Genomic DNA, 23,368 nt, shown 5'->3' with positions numbered 1-23,368 from the left:
ACCTCCCAGAAGGACAACCATCTCTTCAGCACTCAATCAATCAGGCCTTTATGGTACAGTGGCCAGATGGAAGCCAATCCTCAGTAAAAGGCACATGACAGCCCACTTGGAGTTGGCCAACAGGCACCTAAAGAACTCTCAGAGCAGGAGAAACAAGATTCTCTGGTCTGATGATTGAACTCTTTGGCCTGAATGCCAAGCGTCATGTCTGGAGGAAACCTGGCATCATCCCTACGGTGAAGTATAGTGGTGGCAGCATCATGCTGTGGGGATGTTTTTCAGCGGCAGGGACTGGGAGACTAATCAGGATCGAGGGAAAGATAAACGGAGCAAAGTACAGAGATCTTTGATGAAAACCTGCTCCAGAGCGCTGAAGAACTCAGACTGGGGCGACGGTTCACTTTCCAACAGGACAACGACCCTAAGCACACAGGACAAGTCTCTGAATGTCCTTGAATGGCCCAGGCAGAGCCCGGACTTGAACCCAATCAAACATCTCTGGAGAGACCTGAAAATAGCTGTGCAGTGACACTCCCCATACAACCTGACAGAGCTTGAGAGGATCTGCAGAGAAGAATAGGAGAAACTCCCCAAATACAGGTGTGCCAAGCTAATAGCGTCATACCCAAGAAGACTCAAGGCTGTAATCGCTGGCAAAGGTGCTTCAACAAAGTACAGAGTAAAGGGTCTGAATACATTTGCAAAAAAATCTAAAAACCTGTTTTTGCTTTGTCATTATGGGGTATTGTGTGTCTATTTGATGATGGGGAAAAAACAATTGAATCAATTTTAGAATAAGGCTGTAACGTAACAAAATGTGGAAAAAGTCAAGGGGTCTGAATACTTTCCGAATGCACTGTATTTGGCCTTGTGTTTTAGGTTGTCCTGCTGAAAGGTGAATTTGTCTCCCAGTGTCTGTTGGAAAGCAGACTGAACCAGGTTTTCCTCTAGGAATTTGCCTGTTTTTAGCTCTATTCCATTTATTTTTATCCCCAAAAACTCCCTAGTCCTTGCTGATGACGTGCATACCCATAACATGATGCAGCCACCACCAATCTTGAAAATATGAAGTGGTACTCAGTGATGTTGGATTTGCCCCAAACATAACGCTTTTTGTTCATTTCTTCGCCACATTTTTGCAGTATTACTTTAGTGCCTTGTTGCAAACAGGATACATTCTTTACAGGCTTCCTTCTTTTCCCTCTGTCAATTAGGTTAGTATTGTGGAGTAACTACAATGTTGTTGATCCATCCTCAGTTATCTCATATCACAGCCATTAAAGTCTTTAAAATCTTTAAAATCATCATTGGCCTCATGGTGAAATCCCTGAGCTATTTCCTTCCTCTCAGGCAACTGATTTAGGAAGAGCGCCTATATCTTTGTAGTTACTGGGTGTATTGATACACCTTCTAAATTGTAAAATTTAAAATAATAATGGCTATTAATAATAATACCCATCTACGAATAGGTGCCTTCTTTGCGATCCATATGACCTGGCCAAGATAAAGCAAAGCAGTGCGATTTAAAAACAACAACACGTGTGGGGTACAGAGATGGAGTAGTCATTTAAAAATCATTTAAACACTATTATTGCACACAGAGTGAGTCCATGCAACTTATTATGTGACTTGTTAAGCAAATGTTTACTCCTGAACTTATTTAGGCTTGCCATAACAAAATTATTGAATACTTACTGACTCTTTATTGATTTAAACATTTTTATTTGTAAACATTTGTTAAAACATAATTACACGTTGACATTATCGGGTATTGTAGATAGATTAGTGACACAATCTTAATTTAACCTATTTTAAATTCAGGCTGTAACACAGCAAAATGTGGAAAAGGTCCAGTAGTGTGAATACTTTCTGAAGGCACTGTATTTGCACAGTTAGGTGGCTGCTATGGGGGTAGGGCTGTTGGTAGGGCTGTTGCTGTTACTATGGAGAAACCTGCTGACTGCTGCACACACCAGCTGACTTCTAGCTGCTGCCTTTGGGTGGGAACATATCAGCTGATCAGCTCCTCGCTCTCTCTCCCTTTCGTTCTTTCTTTCTTTTCCCGTCTCCCTCTGTCTTTGTCTTGCTTTCTTTCTCCCGTCATACATCTCTCTCCTTCTCTCTCTCCCCTTTTTTTATCTCTGTTAGTATGTTTTCTCTCTCTCTCTTCTCTCTCTCCCCTCCTGTTAAATTGGCTGTGTATGCCAGAGTCACTGTGTGTGATCCTCTCCTCCTATACTCTTTCTATTCTCCTCTCCTCCTCTCTTCCTCTCTGCCTGCTGGCTGTCAGTCGTGCTTGACTGATGCTGTTTTGTCAGTCTCTGACCCTCCCCCTACTCATATTCTAATTGTCTATTCCCTCCCCCATCATCTCACCATCTCTCCATTGCTGTCCTCCTCTCTCCCACTCCCCCATCCTTCCCTTTATCTGCCTATTGTAGGAAGTGTTTTGTTCTAGCTTCCTTTACTGGTACAAAGATGGCAAAATATATCTGGATTAGATCTCTGCTTCATTTTATGCATTTTGTTGATATATTTAGGCTGTATGTCAGTTGTGCGGTTTTCCCATTGATATTACCAGGGGATGTTGATATATGGTGTTAGTCGACGCAAGGTCAATAAGAAACACTTGTTTTGTATTTTTCTGTTGAAAAAGCTATGCTACGGTATGTCCTAATGAACATGACCTTGGCCCTGGAGTAAGTTCCTCTCGATTTACTCTCCCCTCTTCTCGATGTCCCACATAGCTTTGAGAGCCAGGGATCACAGAGCACAAAGGGTCCAGGGCCTGTGTTCATAAAGCGTCTCAGACTAGGAGTCCTGATCTAGGATTAGGTCCTCCCTGTACATGTCATCTTATTCATTATCATCTAAAAGGAAAAACGGATCTTAGATCAGCATTCCGCCGAGACACTTTTTGAATACGGGCCCAGGAGTGATCCACACCCACATTTTATTTTAGGCTGTTGCCGTGTTCTTGTCAATGGAACTCTTTCATAGCCAGTGTGGAGACGATTTTCTCATTTTCGCACACTATATGGTGTGTATGTAGCCTACTAGCCATAGACAGTAGTCTTACAGTTATGAACTGATGACGTTCTCAGGCTATGTTTAATGTTCTCTTAGCCCCTCCAGCACTGTGCAAATTGGCCCCTTTTCATTGGCTGTCTGAGCATGGTGGATGAGGCCTGTTTGACTAGAGGGGATTAGGGAGAGCGGGCGAGAAAGGGGAAGAAAGATGGGATAGAGAGGGGTGAAAAAGAAAATGAGCACTGCTCTGGACACAGCCATAACCCCCCCCACCCCCGCCTACAATTTGGGAGAGTCCAGCCACACCCTTAGCCATGTTCCTCTCCAGAACAGGTCTTAGGACCAGGGGTGACTCACCCACAGGAACGGTGGGGGTTATTGTGACATGGGGGGGGTACGAGGGGTGTCGAAAGCTGTTGAATCAGACTTTCTAAATTTAGCCACAGTGTTAAATGTAATAGACTAGACTCGTGTGCATGTATTCATGGTAAGGAAAAACGAACCACTCATCTATAGCAGCCTTAGTTTGAGATGCGCACACACACTTCCCAGGGGACAATTAGCGGTGCTGGGAATATGGGACCCACTCTGTAATGGGCCATTACCACACACACTGGTGTGTTATTCGTAACCCAGCAGGCTTCCCTAAATGTTTTATTTGTTCTTGGTGTTAATTTTTGGTCCACCCCCTCAGGAGAATACAGTTGAGCCCTACCAAACTCACAGGAATGCCCCCCTCTTTTTTCATCTACCTCTCCAGAATGGCATAGTGGGGTTAAAGGGGAAATTCAGCATTTTACAACTTAATGTAAGACAACATAATATTAGACGGTTACTCACCCTGTATGGTAGAGCATGGCACTTTCAACACCAGGATTGTGGGTTTAATTCCAGGGGCCACCCGTAAGTAAAATGTATGTATGCATGACTGTAAGTCTTTTAGGATAAAGTGTTTTCTAATTGCCATTTATTATTATTAACTTTCCCTGTAGCTGATTTTCCCAAAATGTTACCATTGTTGTAATGAGAGCATATTTCTCCTTTTGAGAATTCATTCATCATGATACGATGTGATGTTGATGTATTTTTGGACTTGAAAAGGCTCTTATCTACATTGGGGTCAGGATGGAGTTTGAAGTTTTGAGAGACAGAGAAAATGAGTTGCAGAGTGAGAAAAAATATTATGGGTTGGTGTGTGTTTGTGTGTCTGGCTGTCATGTTTTTCTATGGAGGAAGCTGTTGAGACAATGTGTCACTGCCGCCAATGTTTTATTAGCCCCTCAGTCCTCCTTGCGTCAGACACACACACACACACACACAGGAGTTGGTTGTGTGTGTGTGAGCATTGTGTGGGTGGGTGGGGTTTGACGCCAAAATTAGACTACATCCACACCCATTTAGAAGTTTGGTTTATTGAAACATCTATTCAGCCATTGCTCATAATGGCACAATAGTGTTTTCATACAGCTTACGTCATAGTCACCAACTCTACTGCTTCCACTTTTTGAATCATTGAAGGGTTAACAATCCTCTGTGTTGGAGATAGTGAAGGTAGTATAGAAAGGTGAGTGTGTGTGTGTGTGTGCGCGCCCACTTGCATTCACGCTAACCATGGTCTTGTTCAGTGGGCACAAAACGGCAGAGAGAAACAAGAAACACTCATTTTCCGTTGCAAAATGTTCTGCTCCAGTAAGCTCTAATGAACAGGACCCAGGACAAGGCTGAGAACAAACCAAATAAACAACTATGTTCTGATCCTACTAGGATGCAAAGTGAATTAACGAAGAGACTGCAGAGTTCCACATTAACCTTATCTTTGATGTAATGGGCAATTCCACAGTAACAGAATGACAACACAAACAGCACAAAACGTTGTTCTGTTACCAAACTTTGCATCTGCACTGTTCTTCAAATAAATGTGTTTTTGTAAAATGCTCTGTGGAAATGGTTAAAAGTCGTCCTTGTGTCGTCCTTGGTTAAAAGTCGTCCTTGTGCATAGAGTTGTGGTTTGTTGAACTTTGCAATCATTGTTCTTTGTTTGACATAGGATATACATTTAAAAGGGACAAATCTGTTACTGTAGAATTGCCCATTACATCACAGATCAGATGGAACTCTGCGGTCTCTTCATTAATTAACTTTCAGTACATACATTTTTAAATGAAAAATCTGAGTTTCAGCATCATTCTGTTAGCGTGGAATTGTCCTAATGCCTTCTCCCCTCTCTCTCATTCCCTCCCTCCCTCCCTCTCATTCCCTCTCTCCCTCATTCTCTCTCCTTCCTTTCACCTAACTCTCCTTCCATTCTCTCCCTCATTCTCTCTACTTCTCTATTAATCCTCATCTCTCCTTGCACCCAGTCTTTCTCCCTTAGGGAAAGGGGGATACCTAGAGTGAGGGGGGGAAAAGTATTTGATCCCCTGCTGATTTTGTACGTTTGCCAACTGACAAAGAAATGATCAGTGTATAATTTTAATGGTAGGTTTATTTGAACAGTGAGAGACAGAATAACAACAACAAAATCCAGAAAAACGCATGTAAAATTTTTTATACATTGATTTGCATTTTAATGAGGGAAATAAGTATTTGACCCCTCTGCAAAACATGACTTAGTACTTGGTGGCAAAACCCTATCCAATCACAGAGGTCAGACGTTTCTTATAGTTGGCCACCAGGTTTGCACACATCTCAGGAGGGATTTTGTCCCACTCCTCTTTGCAGATCTTCTCCAAGTCATTAAGGTTTCGAGGCTGACGTTTGGCAACTCGAACCTTCAGCTCCCTCCACAGATTTTCTATGGGATTAAGGTCTGGAGACTGGCTAGGCCACTCCAGGACCTTAATGTGCTTCTTCTTGAGCCACTCCTTTGTTGCCTTGGCCATGTGTTTTGGGTCATTGTCATGCTGGAATTCCCATCCACAACCCATTTTCAATGCCCTGGCTGAGGGAAGGAGGTTCTCACCCAAGATTTGACGGTACATGGCCCCGTCCATCGTCCCTTTGATGCGGTGAAGTTGTCCTGTCGCCTTAGCAGAGAAACACCCCCAAAGCATAATGTTTCCACCTCCATGTTTGATGGTGGGGATGGTGTTCTTGGGGTCATAGGCAGCATTCCTCCTCCCTCCAAACAAGGCGAGTTGAGTTGATGCCAAAGAGCTCAATTTTGGTCTCATCTGACCACAACACTTTCACCCAGTTCTCCTCTGAATCATTCAGATGTTCATTGGCAAACTTCAGACGGGCCTGTATATGTGCTTTCTTGAGCAGGGGGACCTTGCGGGCGCTGCAGGATTTCAGTCCTTCACGGCGTAGTGTGTTACCAATTGTTTTCTTGGTGACTACGGTCCCAGCTGCCTTGAGATCATTGACAAGATCCTCCCGTGTAGTTCTGGGCTGATTCCTCACCGTTCTCATGATCATTGCAACTCCACGAGGTGAGATCTTGCATGGAGCTACAGGCCGAAGGAGATTGACAGTTCTTTTGTGTTTCTTCCATTTGCAAATAATCGCACCAACTTGTCAACTTCTCACCAAGCTGCTTGGCGATGGTCTTGTAGCCCATTCCAGCCTTGTGTAGGTCTACAATCTTGTCCCTGACATCCTTGGAGAGCTCTTTGGTCTTGGCCATGGTGGAGAGTTTGGAATCTGATTGATTGATTGCTTCTGTGGAAAGGTCTTTTATACAGGTAACAAACTGAGATTAGGAGCACTCCCTTTAAGAGTGTGCTCCTAATCTCAGCTCGTTACCTGTATAAAAGACACCTGGGAGCCAGAAATCTTTCTGATTGAGAGGGGGTCAAATACTTATTTCCCTCATTAAAATGCAAATCAATTTATAACATTTTTGACATGCGTCTTTCTGAATTTTTTTGTTGTTATTCTGTCTCTCACTGTTCAAATAAACCTACCATTAAAATTATACACTGATCATTTCTTTGTCAGTGGGCAAACGTACAAAATCAGCAGGGGATCAAATACTTTTTCCCTCACTGTAAGTTGCACAACTGAATGCATTCAACTCAAATGTCTTCCGCATTTAACCTAACCCCTCTGAATCAGAGAGGTGTGGGGGGCTGCCTTAATCGACATCCACGTCATTGGCGCCCGGGAAGCAGTTGTTGTTGGGGGTTAACTGCCTTGCTCAAGGGCAGAACTTCAGATTTTTTTCCCCAACGTGCCAGCTCGGAGATTCAAACCAACGACCTTTCGGTTACTGCCAACGCTCTTAACCGCTAGGGCTATCTGCTGCTTCTTATCTCTCTCCTTCCCTCCCTCTCTCAAATACACTTATATAGGATCAATTGGTTTGCATGTGAAGCATGGGTGGCTAGCTGATTTCTCTACAGATTACACAGAAGTCAACCAAACACCCTGGTTGAACACTATTCTACTTCTCCTACTAGGCTACATGCTACATAATATCGGCCTGTATTTGTCTCCGTCATTAATGTATGTAGTGTTTCAAATTCACATTTCTACGGCGTGTGGGTGTGTGTGGTTATTGGCTATAGGTTATGGTTCCACACCTCCTGACTTGACTGTCAGTGACCATCCTATGTATGACCTTTGATGACGCTGACTTTTGACCCTCCATAGGCCAACAACATCACATCCTGTCCCTTCTCTATATGAAACACTCTTCCCCCTAGTCCGGCTTGAGCACTCAACAGTACATTGACAGTCTGTGTTCTGTTCTCTATTCCCGGCCTCATGGTTAAGCACTGGAAGCCAGCCATTGCTTTCTTTAATTTAGATCAGTGCTTTTCCAGAACAGCCCCCTCTCTCTCTCCTCCCTCTTTGCTCTCTTCTCTTCAGAGGCACAGGCCAACCCAAACTGGTGGCCTAGTGTGGGGCAGATGTGTGTGTGTTTCCTGTGTACCCCTCCCACTATGGCAGAGGCTTAACACCACAACAGCCCCAGTGGGTTGACCTCTGAACCCTGAGGTGGCCCCAGCGCTGACCCTGGTAGTGATGGGAGACAGATGAGGGACTGTCATGCTCGGGCTTCTCATAGACACTGGCCTGGAGAGAGAGAGGGATGCAGGGGGGAGAGAGAAAGAGACACAGGGAGGCAGAGAAAGTGTGAGAGCGTGCGAGGGAAGGGGAGAGCGTGCGAGGGAAGGGGAGAGCGTGCGAGGGAAGGGGAGAGCGTGCGAGGGAAGGGGAGAGCGTGCGAGGGAGGGAAGGGGAGAGCGTGCGAGGGAGGGAAGGGGAGAGCGTGCGAGGGAGGGAAGGGGAGAGCGTGCGAGGGAGGGAAGGGGAGAGCGTGCAAAGGAGGGAAGGGGAGAGCGTGCGAGGGAGGGAAGGGGAGAGCGTGCGAAGGAGGGGGGGAGAGCGTGCGAAGGAGGGGGGGAGAGCGTGCGAAGGAGGGGGAGAGCGGCGAAGGAGGGGGGAGAGCGTGCGAAGGAGGGGGGGAGCGAAGGAAGGAAGGAGGGAGGGAGGGAGCGAGCAAGCGAAGGAGGGGGGAGAGCGAGCGAAGGAAGGAGGGAGGGAGGGAGCGAGCGAAGGAGGGAAGGAGGGAGCGAAGGAAGGAGGGAGCGAGGGAAGGAAGGAAGGAGGGAGCGAGCGAAGGAGGGAACGCTACTGCAAGAATGCTACTGTTATTCCCCATACTTTTATAATTTTTTGTACACTCAGTACAAAACATCATAGCTTTAACCTGGATCATAGCTTTCACCTGGATTCAACAGCCAGTTTATTAGGTACACCCATCTAGTACTGGGTCGGACCCCCCTTTGCCTCCAGAACAGCCTGAATTCTTGCTGCAGGTTGGAAGGCGATACACCACCGCCACCAGCCTGTACCGTTGACAACAGGCAGGATGGGTTCATAGACTCATACTGCTTACGCCAAATCCTGACTCTGCCATTAGCATGACGCACCAGGAACAGGGATTCGTCGAACCAGGCAATGTTTTTCCACTCCTCAATTGTCCAGTGTTGGTGATCGTGTGCCTACTGGAGCCGTTTCTTGTTTTTAGCTGATAGGAGTGGGACCCGGTGTGGTTGTCTGCTGTAATAGTCCATCCGTGACAAGGATCGACGAGTTGTGCATTCCAGGATGCCATTCTACACACCACTGTTGTACTGCACTGTTTTTTGTATGTTTCTGGCCCGCCTGTTAGCTTGCATGATTCTTGCCATTCTCCTTTGACCTCTCTCATCAACAAGCTGTTTTCGCCCACAGGACTGCCGCTGAGTGGATGTTTTTTGTTTGTCGCACCATCCTCGGGAAACCCTAGACACTGTTGTGCGTGAAAAGCCCAGGAGGGCGGCCGTTTCTGAGATACTGGATCAGGCGCGCCTGGCACCGACGATCATACCATGCTCAAAGTCGCTTAGGTCACTCATTTTGCCCATTCTAACATTCAATCGAACAGTAACTGGATGCCTGTCTGCCTGCTTTATATAGCAAGCCACGGCCACATTACTCACTGTCTGTAGGAGCGATCCATTTTCGTGAATGGGGTGGTGTAGCTAATACACTGGCCGGGTAGTGTAGGCTAAGTCATGAGAATAGGCTATATTGAAATGAGCCTTGCCTCAAATATCCGGTATTGTTATTTTAGTATTGTGCACAAGCTGCTAGACAGAAACAGTAGGCATAAATGCCAAAAATCTTGCCTATGTAGAGTAAGATGATTGCAAGGTTTTGCAAATAATCCTCAACCACCTGAAGATTGAGATTCATTAGATATTTCTTGAATGTGGGGTAATTTGTAGAATTCAAATGTCACATGAACATATTCAAACCGCAAGTATTTGGGAAACATAGTGTTTTCTATGGTCCTATTGTAAAGGGATAGCGCACCCAAATGAATTACATATTTACAAGGAGAGACTGAAATCCATCCCATGGTTAGCCACCAACTTAGTATTAGCATTTTCTAACCAAAAACCAATGTAATTTCATGTCCGCCAGTTAGCATACTCTAAATGTCATGCCCAAATAATCTCAAAGTAACTTCAAACCAAGTCGTTGAGAATCCTGACCTGGGATATAAAAAAAAAAATCAAAATCCACCCTGGTCATGGGCCTTAGCCATGTAAAAATATGTAGAATTGCAGGAAATGAGCTTTAAAACAGATGTTTTCCCCTGGGGGGGAAACCACCAGACCCCCTGGTTAGGAATGGAGCTAATGACATTAACAACAACTTGGAGTGTGAATTCCTATCTTCAATAGTTGGCAGCCCTGTTTTAAAGCTTATGGACAACAACCCAAAAAGTGGTGTGTCTATAATTGTATTACAGCAAGGGCAGTGCTGTCCAAGTACAGCTCAGACTACAGGCAGTGGCTGATCTCTCGTCTCTGTGGCTGCATCCCAAATGGCACCCTATTCCCTATATAGTGTCCTACTTTTGACCAGAGCCCATAGGGTGCACCACCAGCGTATTTGCAAACAGAAAGGAGGCTTATTTCATTCTGTTCTTTTCCTCTTCCTGTCCTCCTCGGTTAGCCATGATGTCATGCTGTAAAGAAGCCCTGTCCCTGGCACTGTAACCATGGCGATGCTTGTGTTTGATGGACTGCTGGGCTTGGGCGTTGTTATGGAACAGCCCGTGTGGGGAAAATAGGAATTCTGCACATCTTGGCCATTTCCTGTTCTGACCCACTCAACTGCCACCCTGTTCCCTCCCTCTCCGCATGCACAGCTACTACATACACACAACGGGTGTGTGCACTGTTCACTGTACATTGTGTATCACCTATATGGTGGCCATGCCAACTAAATGGTTGACTGTGATGGCCAAGGGGTTTTAAGGGGGCGATGGATGGGCGGCTGTAGAGACACAGTGTGGAAAGACTGTGTGTGCGTGTAACTGGGCGGCAGGTAGCTTAGTGGTTAAGAGCGTAGTGCCAGTAACCGAAAGGTTGCTGGTACTAATCCCCGAGCCGACTAGGTGAAAAATCTGTCTGTGCCCTTGAGCAAGGCACTTAACCCTAATTGCTCCTGTAAGTCGCTCTGGATAAGAGCGTCTGCTAAATGACTAAAATGTCAAATGTAAATGTAACTGTGCATGCCTGTAAATCTGCACGGTCACACACACAGCAGTGGTTCTGTGTAAGCTAGCTACAGTGAGGGAAAAAAGTATTTGATCCCCTGCTGATTTTGTACGTTTGCCCACTGACAAAGACATGATCAGTCTATAATTTTAATGGTAGGTTTATTTGAACAGTGAGAGACAGAATTACAACAAACAAATCCAAAAAAATACGCACGTCAAAAATGTTATAAATTGATTTGCATTTTAATGAGGGAAATAAGTATTTGACCCCTCTGCAAAACATGACTTAGTACTTGGTGGCAAAACTCTTGTTGGCAATCACAGAGGTCAGACGTTTCTTGTAGTTGGCCACCAGGTTTGCACACATCTCAGGAGGGATTTTGTCCCACTCCTCTTTGCAGATCTTCTCCAAATTAAGGTTTCGAGGCTGACGTTTGGCAACTCGAACCTTCAGCTCCCTCCACAGATTTTCTATGGGATTAAGGTCTGGAGACTGGCTAGGCCACTCCAGGACCTTAATGTGCCTCTTCTTGAGCCACTCCTTTGTTGCCTAGGCCGTGTGTTTTGGGTCATTGCCATGCTGGAATACCCATCCACGACCCATTTTCAATGCCCTGGCTGAGGGAAGGAGGTTCTCACCCAAGATTTGACGGTACATGGCGCCGTCCATCGTCCCTTTGATGCAGTGAAGTTGTCCTGTCCCCTTAGCAGAAAAACACCCCCAAAGCATAATGTTTCCACCTCCATGTTTGACGGTGGGGATGGTGTTCTTGGGGTCATAGGCAGCATTCCTCCTCCTCCAAACACGGCGAGTTGAGTTGATGCCAAAGTGCTCGATTTTGGTCTCATCTGACCACAACACTTTCACCCAGTTCTCCTCTGAATCATTCAGATGTTCATTGGCAAACTTCAGACGGGCCTGTATATGTGCTTTCTTGAGCAGGGGGACCTTGCGGGCGCTGCAGGATTTCAGTCCTTCACGGCGTAGTGTGTTACCAATTGTTTTCTTGGTGACTATGGTCCCAGCTGCCTTGATCATTGACAAGATCCTCCTGTGTAGTTCTGGGCTGATTCCTCACCGTTCTCATGATCATTGCAACTCCACGAGGTGAGATCTTGCATGGAGCCCCAGGCCGAGGGAGATTGACAGGACTTTTGTGTTTCTTCCATTTGCGAATAATCACACCAACTGTTGTCACCGTAATGTAGCCCATTCCAGCCCTGTGTAGGTCTACAATCTTGTCCCTGACATCCTTGGAGAGCTCTTTGGTCTTGGCCATGGTGGAGAGTTTGGAATCTGATTGATTGCTTCTGTGGACAGGTGTCTTTTATACAGGTAACAAACTGAGATTAGGAGGACTCCCTTTAAGAGTGTGCTCCTAATCTCAGCTCGTTACCTGTATAAAAGACACCTGGGAGCCAGAAATCTTTCTGATTGAGAGGGGGTCAAATACTTATTTCCCTCATTAAAATGCAAATCAATTCATAACATTTTTGACATGCGTTTTTCTGGATTTTTTTGTTGTTATTCTGTCTCTCACTGTTCAAATAAACATACCATTAAAACGATAGACTGATAATTTCTTTGTCAGTGGGCAAACGTACAAAATCAGCAGGGGATCAAATACTTTTTTCCCTCACTGTATCTTGAATGTGTCCGCTCATGATCCGAAACAGACTCCTTTCCAGCTGCTGTGTGTGGCATATTTTGCACGCATGACCTTTGTGTGTTGTGTGTGAGGGTATATGTGTGTGTGTGTGTTTTATGGCCTGTACCAGTGCCCACCAGGCCCACTCACACACTCAGCCAAACTAGGGCCCAAGTCACAGGCTGGGTAACCACAGGATGCTAACTGCAACGCAGCACAGCAGCCCTTTTTCTCTCTCTCTCTATCCCTTTTCTCCCTCCCTGTTCTCTCTTCTTTCCCTCGCTCTCCTCCCTCCCTGCTCGCTCTCCTCCCTCCCTGCTCGCTCTCCTCCCTCCCTGCTCGCTCTCCTCCCTCCCTGCTTTCGCTCTCCTCCCTCCCTGCTCGCTCTCCTCCCTCTCTGCTCGCTCTCCTCCCCCTGCTCGCTCTCTCCCCCCTGCTCGCTCTCCTCCTCCTGCTCGCTCTCCTCCCTCCCTGCTCGCTCTGCCTTTCTCCCTTCCTCTCTCGCTGTCTTTTCTGCTTCTTCCTCTCGCTCTGCTCTCTCTCTCAGGGGAATAAGAGGTGAGGGGATTTTCAAAGCCCTTCCTCTCCACTGCCCCCGCCACACTTAAACACAGTGGTCCTCTCTTTGAGACAGATTGCTATTAGATTACACTACCTCTCACACACACTCTCCAACATGATGCTGTAGAAAATGATATTGTACAGATACAATTTCAATTGAGCTCAAAATGCTGATCTTGGATCAGTTTGCGAGTCACACACACAGCTTTATTTTTGTGAAATTTCAGGACTTTCTGGTGAGTAATAAGGTTTGAACATTAAAAATCCTATTTTCCCTAACCTCTAACCTCAACCTCAACCCTAACCCCAAAACCATAAACCTAACCCTTAAGCTTAAAATAGCATTTGAACAAATTCAGGACATGAAAAATGTCCAGACTTTTCAAAAATAGTTGTTTTCCTACCCTGTCAGGACATTCAGGTGAATTATTAGGACATTGGGGTCCTGTTAAGGTTGGGAAACAAGTACACACACAGTATCAAAAGCAGGGGTCAATTTGGGGCTAGCCCCCTTATGTACCTGTGGAGGGTCCTGTTGTCTGGTACAGTACAGTCCCCCATCAAGGGCTCACAGCACGGTTAGGGGAAACACTATACCCCCTAGAACACCAATGAGATTACCTTAGGCCTGAGCTTCTAACAGTCTAACTGTTCCATCTGAATGGGCTGCTATCAGACCTGGCTTCAAATACTATTTGAAATCATTTCAAATACTTTATCTTGTGCTTGATTGGGCTCTCCTGGTGCAATGGAACCCATAGTCTGGCACTCTAGGCAGGCTAGAGCAAACATTCAAAGTATTTGAAAGATTTCAAATAGTATTTGAACCCTGGCTGTTGTAGGGGTTAATGTACTGGAGGAACACAGATGTTGTGGGGATAAGACTGGGCCTTTGTGTCTTTAGGTGACTTTGTCACACACTGCTGCCGTGCCATTGAGCCCGTGATCCCATGTCGTCGTGTGTGTGTGTGCGTGCGACATGTTTCTATGTCACCTCTCACTAGTTGTGCTCTCAGAGAATGCCTGTGTGTGTGTGTGTGTGTGTGTGTGGGCGTGCGTGCGTTAAAAAGAGAGGGGGCGTAGTTATTGAAACTAAATCTGTGGTTACAGTTTAGTGGTACTGTGTGTGTGTGTGTGTGTGCATGCGCGCGGGCATCCGGCAGCGTAATGTGACCATGTGTGAGGGAGTGTTTTCTTGTGTCCGACCGTGCCATGGCCCTGCCTCCCCATGTCCTCATGTAGCCTACCAGTAGATAAAGATAAGATGGCATTCCTCTGACTAGATCCTATGCTGTGTTTTCATTCCTAAGGTTGTGTGGCACTAATACTCCCCCACTAAACTGGCTCCCTATCCAACCAGGAAGTGATGCAATAGGGACAGGATGTGAAGGGGGTCTCTGGTGATACTTTTAATAGTATCAGAAGAGGATGTGAAGGGGTCAGCTACCACACCAATATGCTTCTGTCTGCCCGAGGTTGTAATGGATCAGGAAGGAGTGATGTCAGAGATTGGTTAAGCCACATAGTTGTGGTTGGTGGTTAGGGGAAGGGAATTCAAGTGGGGGCTTCGGTGACGCATGTGCACACACTCTCACCCCTAGGGGCTTTAAAGGGCTTGTAGTGTCACTGGCTCAAGTTCTACCAGTGTGGCTTTGAGTCATGACACTACACATTACTTACACACGATCCCAGCTGTGTAAAAGGTGGGAAATTAAACAAAAATCATCTGTTTCCAATCTGTCCACAAGAGGGCGCTCTGTCATTATCATTAGATGGCACAATGTGGCTCGGTGATACAGAATACCATGGCTACGTCCCAAGTGGCACCCTATTCCCTTCATAGTGCATTACTTTTGACCAGAGCCCTAGTGCACTATAAAGGGAATATGGTGCCATTTGGGACAAAGGTCATGACTGGCTGTGGCTGACACTCGACTTCGACTCTTATCACCAATGTCTGACCATAGGTATGATGGGTTTATGAATTGATGTGGGGCCTATGTGGAACATGTCATGTGGTCATTTCAGTGCTCACTGCTGTACAACACAGCTAAACCAGTATGGGCAGCCACTTGTGGGGAATAGGCCTTGGCTCAACTTAGTAGGCCTTCCAAAGGCCTCCAGCACGTGGTATACTGTATCTCTGGCAGACACAACAGGGAATAGCCTCCTGCTGTTGCGCAGCCGTATCCCTCCACGCTATAGAGCTCTTTTGGCGGTTGCCATGGTAACAGATAAGGAGGTTGCGCTGGTGAAGATGTGGATTCATCGCTGCCGCTGTGTGATGGAATTCTCTCTTAGTAAATGTGTGTGCGAATGCGTGCGTGCACGTGAATTGAAATATTTTAATCATTTTGATTGTAATGTGATTTCTATATTCAAATGAGGTACTCTGTGTGTGTGCCTCCAGATGGCAGATATGTCGGACGATGAGCTGACCATGGGGCAGAGGAGGAGGACAGTGATAAGGAAGACCAGGACCTGGACAAAATGTTTGGAGCCTGGTTGGGAGAGCTGGACAAACTCACACAGGTATTGCAGTAGGGGAGAATGGGCGTATCCTGGTAACTGTAGCCTGGCAAACGTATCCTAGTAGCCATGTCATACATACCATATCTTGGCAACGGTATCCCAGTAACTGTATCCTAGAAACCATATCCAAGTAACCATATTCTAGCAACAGTATCATAGTTACAGTATCCATGCAACCATGTCCTAGTAACAGTAACCTAGTAACCGTATCCTGGTAACCGTATCTCGGCAACCATATTATCCTAGTTACCAACCCCCACCTCTCCCACCCTTTCGCTAAGTCATGGTTGCTTTCTTCCACTTCCTTCAATCCTGTTCAAATCTGGTCTTGTATTGTTATGCATTAAAGACATGCTCCGGTACTTTTGCAACTAGTAAGTATTTTTTTAAACCTCCTGCTTTGGGCTGAATTGTTTCATGTGTAGTTCATACATGCATAATCTATCAGCAGAATTACTGTTTTACCTCAGTTAGCCATGAAATCCCTAGTTTGTAAACGACTGTTTTCTGGAATCTGTGTGGTGCCATTTTCCCTACATTTACCCCCACGTGGGCCAGCCCCCTAGCAATTCGAGTTTCATTCAATGAGCTTCAGCCCCTCGCCATTTGAGTGACAGCTAGCAAGACGCACACACAGTAGAGCGAGAGAGCAATAATCTGTGACGTAGTACGCAACTTTCGGGGACCACTTTTGGCTCGTGGGCGCTATATTCAGGACTAGTGGCTAAAAAGTATACAAAAGTATCCGAGAATATCTTTAAGATGGTGGTGATTTTGATGGTGTGATTTGTCCTCTACAGAGTCTGGATGACGGGAAGCCACAGAAGCCGGTCCAGAAGGCCCCTCTCAGACAGGAAACCAACATGGCTAATTTTTCCTACCGCTTCTCCATGTACAACATCAACGGTAAGACACACACACTCAGACCTGTATGCCCTACCTACTTCCTGCAGAGCATGGTGTCTGTGACATGCCTGTGTGACCCACCCAGCATTGCTTTACCGCTGTGCAAAAGTACCTTTTCAACCATCACACTTTCATAAAATCAATATTTTAGCTATGCGTGTTGTGTGTGTACGCATGTGTGAATACAAGAACGTGGATTCCCACTCCCTTTTCCCACTCCTTCCAGAGGCTCTGAACCAGACAACAGAGACCGTAGACCTGGATGCCCTGATGGCTGACCTGTGTTCCATAGAACAGGAGCTCAGCACCATCGGCAAGCCCCACCGGCACCGCCCGCCAGGTTAAATGTCAACAGCGAGGCCGGGGTCGCAACGCCAGTGCCAAGCAGACTGGCAGCGGTGGAGGGGTAGCAGCGGGGGCAGCACCAGCAGTAGTACCCGGGCGTCACCAGCCTCCACCGTCCGAGGGGGCAGCTCCAACTCCCACGGGCGCCCGTCGGCGTCCAACTTGCTCGCTGGACGACATCACGGCCCAGTTGGAGCAGGCGTCGCTCAGCATGGACGAGGCGGCGCACCAGACCTCTTCTTCCTCGTCCTCCTCCTACTCTCGGCCACCTCCGGCGCCCTTCGGCGGGTTCCTCGTCCCGCAGCACCGGGAGAACAGGCTCCGGTGGGCGCGGTTAGTGAACACGAGGCGGGGGCCACCTCGAGGTCCAGCGCTAACTCTGCTTCCGCATCCAGCATGGACTCTCTGGATATCGACAAGGTGCTGTCTAGGGCAGCAGGAGGGGCTGAGCAGGAAGGGGGGTCCCAAGGCCCCCAGCCGCCACAGGGTCTGGCTAGTACTGAGGTAGGCACACACACTCATACACACACTCACACACACTCTAATCTTCACAATCCTGTTTTCCCAATTATGTCCTAAAAACGGACTAAGATGTACCATGGATAGCAATATCTCTAAGTGAAACATTATTACCACTGACAGTTTGTTCATTTCCTTCTCTGTTGTTGTCTGTATGAGAGTCAGCCTGCAAACAAGGCCCAGTTATCTCAGCCTATCAAAAGCCCATTTTCATGTACAGGCTTTTAGTTTGGGCAGGGTAATGATTGCCGTTAATGGGGAATTGTGGGACTTACTTTATTCAGACTAAAAGGGGTGGGGCTGACTATTTGAGTTATGACAGTGAAAGGCTGTTTGGTTAGGGGGGAAAATAAACTGCTGCAGGGGTTTGTTTGTTTGTTTGATGATGATGAATGGTATGATGATGAATGTGTGTGCGTGCGTCGTGACGCAAGTGCCCTCTCAAAACCACCCTCTCTAGTTCCCTGCATAGTACATTTACACTGCATGATGTTTTGAAGTTCAATTGCATGTCAAATGTGCACTGTACAACTCATTGTATTACATGTGTTTGCTATCCGTATAACACACAATGTTGTGTGTGTATACTGCCCATTGGAAAGTGTGGTATTTACAGTACAGTAAGCGAATGCATTGTAATCACTGCAGTCTGCATGTATGATATGGATTACAATGTATCTACTGTACCTGTTTTGCTGTAAACTCAACCTGTTTGACTTATGTACGGGGACTTAGTTTAGGTTTACAAGAGGGAAAGGACAAAATATATATGCAACTTAGCAGAGGCTTTTATCTAAAAGCGACTAACGGTACAGTGCGTGCAGACATACAGTATGTAGTACGTTATCACTAATTGAACCCACAACCTGGCATTGCTAGCGCCACACTCTTACCAACTGGGCCACACATGACCACATATAGAGTCAGTATGCGTTGTCTTTTCTTTGTTTTGGGGGTGGTTGGGAGGGAGATGTTGAGACAGATTAAAGAGATGGAGAGATTGAGGAAGTGTTGAAAAGAAAACGTGAACTTTTTAAATAGAGAAAGAGAACTTAACCCCTGCTTGAATAACGTGCACCTCCCCGTCCCCTTGCATGTTAACTGTGTGTGTGTTTGCATCCTCTCTGCACCCATAATGCACCTCCCCGTTTCCCAGCATGCCTCACTACCGCAACGGGCCAGTGGTAAGCCGGCCAGACGGCAGCTTGACTTCACCTCACGGGAGGGTGAAGTGGATGTGGATCTGGGCACTGTAAGTGTGTGTGTGTGCAAGTGCGTGGGTGTGTGAACATGTGTTGGAGCGAACGAAAGACATGTATATAGTGACAATGGATGTACAGTATGTGTGTGAATGTGTACAGGTGAGTATTACCAATCACCTTCAGTAATCACAGCAGGATCATCTTTAGAAAGTATACTTTTGATAAATCGTCTCTTTTCCCCATCCACAACTATCTAATATGACTACCACAACAATCAATGCTCCAACTTTTGGACCTCTCTTGCTTCCACACTTTAAACCCCACCCTCCCCCTGGATCAAAAGCATTTTTAATGAGCCATTGAGAATCATTGCACTGACTGTCTTATCTGTTTCTCTCCTCACCTCCTGCGCCACCAAGCACTCCTATCTGGACAGAGAACGTCCCTCATTCTGAAAAGCATTGCAGGAAAGCCTTCTCACCTGCTTACCAAGGTGACGCCTCATTAGCTTGCTTATGCTTGCTTTTGATTGAACATCACTTCTTTACCATCTCCCTAAGCCCCTCCCACGGTGCCAACACCCACCCACTGTGCTCGATTGACCTGATTGGCTTGTTTTTACTTCTGTCTCATCCTTTCTTTCTCGCCTTTTTCCTGCATGCAGCCCCTGCTTATATGCCTCCTTTATCCATTTTTCCCCTCGTCTTCCTCCCAGTGCTGATGTGTCCATTTGATTCCCTGCACTCCTTTTCTCTAGTAGGGGGAAAGAAATGGAGGGTAGGTAACTGGCACTGTGGCCCAGTACAGTTTTGCACTGTATCTAACTTCACTGTCATGTCAGTCTTGCAGACAGACCTGGGTCATATCACCTTTATGGAAATACTTGCCTCAAATGTTCTTGACTTGATTTGCCTGGGACAATAGAACCAACATAATCCCAAAAGTGCAAACTCCAGTTAAATCAAGCACACCTACTGACATATACTTTTCTTGAGTAGAATTTGAAAGCATTTGACATGCATTTGACCCAAATCTGGAGTGTTGTTTATAATAACCACATACATATGGGCTGCATTTAGTTGCGCTAGGTCTGGAGCATGACTGCATGCCTGTGTGCGTCGACTCTGGTTGACATGTGCCTGAGCATAGAGAAATGGAACTGGATGTGTGTGTAACTCTGAACGCTCCCTTTTATATTATGAAGTCTTTGTGTGAGCCGCTAATGCTGTGGTATAAACCAGTGTTCCTCAACCTGCGGTCCACGGGCCGGGTCTGGTCCCTGGGATGTTGCTTACCAGTCCCTCAGGCGGTTAGTTGTCTGACACTGATTCTGTCAACTTTCCAGTGCTCGTTTTAATGGAAGTGGTCAACCAGGGAAGAATGGTAATTTTACATATACAGTAGTTTTGCAGCCCCCTGGTCCAAAAAAAGGTTGAGAAACACTGGTATCAAGGTTGGTGTCGATTCCATTTCAATTAGATCAATTCAGGAAATTAACAGAAATTCCAATTCCAATGTTCCTTATTGTTTCTTACTGAATTGAGATAATGTTAATGGAATTGACCCCAACCCTGCCAGGTATGGTAAGTATGATTCTGAAACCAACAGGAGCCAAGGCTTATACATGTTTTCCTCCTCATTGTTGATAAAAGGCTACTTGGCTGAAAACGTCAATGGATTTGACCTGACCCTCCTCTCCAAAGCTAATGAGAAATAATCAATGCTCGAGTCATTTATAGGTTACTGACTGGTCTGGTGCAGTGAAATGACACTGAGGGGAAATTTCCATGAATAAAATAAGGAGCAGTGTAGAGTATGTTGTTTAAGATGTCGTCCGAGAAATTGCTGGCCTGTTTAATTTGAATGGCCTAATCCTCTTTAGGTTAGGAAAGATGGTTGCTCTCTTCCCTCTCCGTGCCCCACTATTCCTTCCTCTTCTGTCTCTCTCTGTCATGTGTTTATTTATCCATCATCTTTAATCTAGAACTCCTTCTCCCCTCCCTCCCACAGATTTGTGCACAGTAAATATCTTGGCAGTAGTGCAGTGACATTTCCCATCATGCATTTGGGTACATTTGTTTGATGGTTGTGTGTCTAGATGTTGACTTTGGTGGATTGTAAAGTTGGCCACTTTCTATCATGATTTATTTTGCCTTCAAAACAAAAGCAGCTGAGCCAAGTGCTTGTCCTGGGATACACAGAGAGCAGTAGTGGATAGATACTGTATTCTAGGGTGAAGTATGGAGATATACTGTATTTCTGTCGATGTTGTAAATGACAACATTTTGACAGAAATCTACCCTCTATTGTGATGCTTGGACATTGTTTTAGATGCACAGACCCAAGAGTGTTTGTTTTACCACCATTCCTTGATTAGCGCAAACGCTTAGCCAAGGCCATCTGACATATTAATAAACCCGTTAATAAATCTGTTAATAAACAATTAGCTCTACACAAAAGAAGCCCCAAAACAAATTCGTCAAGCACTTTTTAATTTATGCAGAATGTATGGGAACGTAATTATGCAGTCATTCTCAGGGGGTACTTCCTGTATCGCTGCTCATTCGAATGTTATGGATGACAACACTGGAGGATTGTGGTAGGAGGAGAGCACACATCTGTATGTCATCTGACATAGTATCTCGAATTATTAACCACACATACAAACGCAAAAATTCATCTGCCCCCGAATTTCATGGCCAGAACCTTGGGGCCGTATGATATAATTGACTAATTATGCAGTTATTATGTCCAATGTAGCACAAGGCCATTTGTTTATGAGCTGTTTTAAGCCAAACCGTCTGTCCATGTCTGTATTCAGACTGCCATCCAAATGGGCTTAGAGGGAGAAGCGAGGAGAAAGAGAGCCTGCCTGAGGTGTTTGTGGCAATGGACGGGTTTGTATGTCAGTGTTACACTGCACTTTACACAGGAGACGGAGAGAGCGAAAGAAAGAGAGAATAGATTGCAGTTTCACCACACTATCCTTTCTTCCCTGCGTCATGAGTCAGAATAGAACCAGGAAGTACAGAGAGATGTAGATGGGAAGAGGGAGAAAGAGAAAGGGAGGGAGGGTAAAACTCAAAGGGAAAAGAGCGAGACCGGCTTTTTATGGCGCAGCAGAAAAGCCTGTTTAAATTCAGCCTCCATGGAATGCTGTGAAAATGCAGTAGGAAAGTGCCTGTAGTAGGGAAGCAGGGATATCTAGCTTCCAGTATTTACTGAGGAGCATGCAGGAAGCAAAGTGCTGTAGAGGGGGACATGGAGAAGGGGTGTCGTAGTCTCTCTGATGGAAGTCCAAAGGCTAAAGTAACAGTGTGACTGGGATTGACTCCATATTGTAATCCCCATTGGTCCTGTGAACCCTTACATTTACATCATTTAGCAAACACACTCCACACTAAAAGCATGTCGCTGTGTGTTGGCCAAACAGTGTGTTTCTTGCATTACACCGCAACTCATGCGGAAAGGTAGTCTGGGTCAAGGAGGGGGTGCCCAGATAAGAGGCTTGGATCTTAATACCCCAAACCCCTCAAGGAGGGGGGCAAAGCTGGTCACAGCTACCCTGCACTGATTAGATAAGGGGGAAGAGGGTCTGGCGAATGGGTCCTCCTGGTTGGTCAGAGGAGAGCGGGTAAACATTGTGATTGGGTGACGGGACAGAGGGGTCCTCTCTGTCGCCAGCCGGGGAAGGGGGTCTCCTGTTTGTGTGGGGATTATGGCTCGGCGATTGGGCACGCTCCCAGGACTCTGCAGCTGTTCCACAGAGTGAGGGAGAGAGAGAGATGGAAGGGGGAGGGGCCGCTCAAGTCTCGGGTAGAGGGGTTATGCAGTGCTCATCTTGTGCGAACAGTACTTGTGTGTATGCCGGCCTGTGTGTCAAGGAGCCTGTACTCTCACACACTCCACTCCGGTCTTGCTGTCCTGGCTGTAGTCTGTCAGTCAGAGGAGAAGTGAGTGGAAGCAGGTTGAAGTCGCTTTTGCATTGGTCTCGGTTACTCCTGAAGGACTTAAACAAATATCTCTCATCTACTCTCTACTACAGTCTATCGATTTCCTTTTCTTGACTACATTGCTTTCTGCCATTCATCTGGACTCAATACGGTCTTGGAAGGAGAAGATTGGGATTTTGGAATAGTGACATTCCAACATCGGGAAACCCCCTTTTTTTTGTTGTTGTAGGATTTAGGCTTTATCTATATACTATATACTATGTAAGCGTCAGTTTTTTTGTTTTGTAGTAGAGGAAACTGATAATTTTAGGACCGAACTTCATATCATCCGCAGATTCTTGCCGTTTGGGGGACCCGCCACTATTGTCTCCCATCCGCTGTGTAGCGAGATCAAAGGGAAATCCACACCTCGGCTGCTGCTCTAGTAGAGAGAGAGGACGATAATGGGGAGAAAAGGATGAATGAGCGGCCATCTTTGAGTGCTTTTTTTCTTTCATTTTTACGAATGGAGCATTGGAGCACTGGGGATTTAGGGCTATCTACTGTTGGGTTGGAGTCGGAAGTGTTGGGCTGATCTGTGTGTGAGGACACACACACACACACACACAGGTTCCGTGTTGTGGTGGCTACCAGAGATGGAGGTGATGGCGTCTTGCTGGAGGG

General features: G+C 46.2%; 1 pseudogene; it reads left to right on the top strand.

Annotated features, from left to right (window-relative positions):
• Positions 1-23,368, top strand: part of LOC123484410 — a 66,955-nt pseudogene that overhangs the window by 24,202 nt on the left and 19,385 nt on the right.

Source organism: Coregonus clupeaformis, unplaced genomic scaffold (genome assembly GCF_020615455.1).
Source record: "Coregonus clupeaformis isolate EN_2021a unplaced genomic scaffold, ASM2061545v1 scaf0305, whole genome shotgun sequence".
NCBI lineage: Eukaryota > Metazoa > Chordata > Actinopteri > Salmoniformes > Salmonidae > Coregonus > Coregonus clupeaformis.
This window is presented reverse-complemented; position numbering and strand designations above follow the sequence as displayed.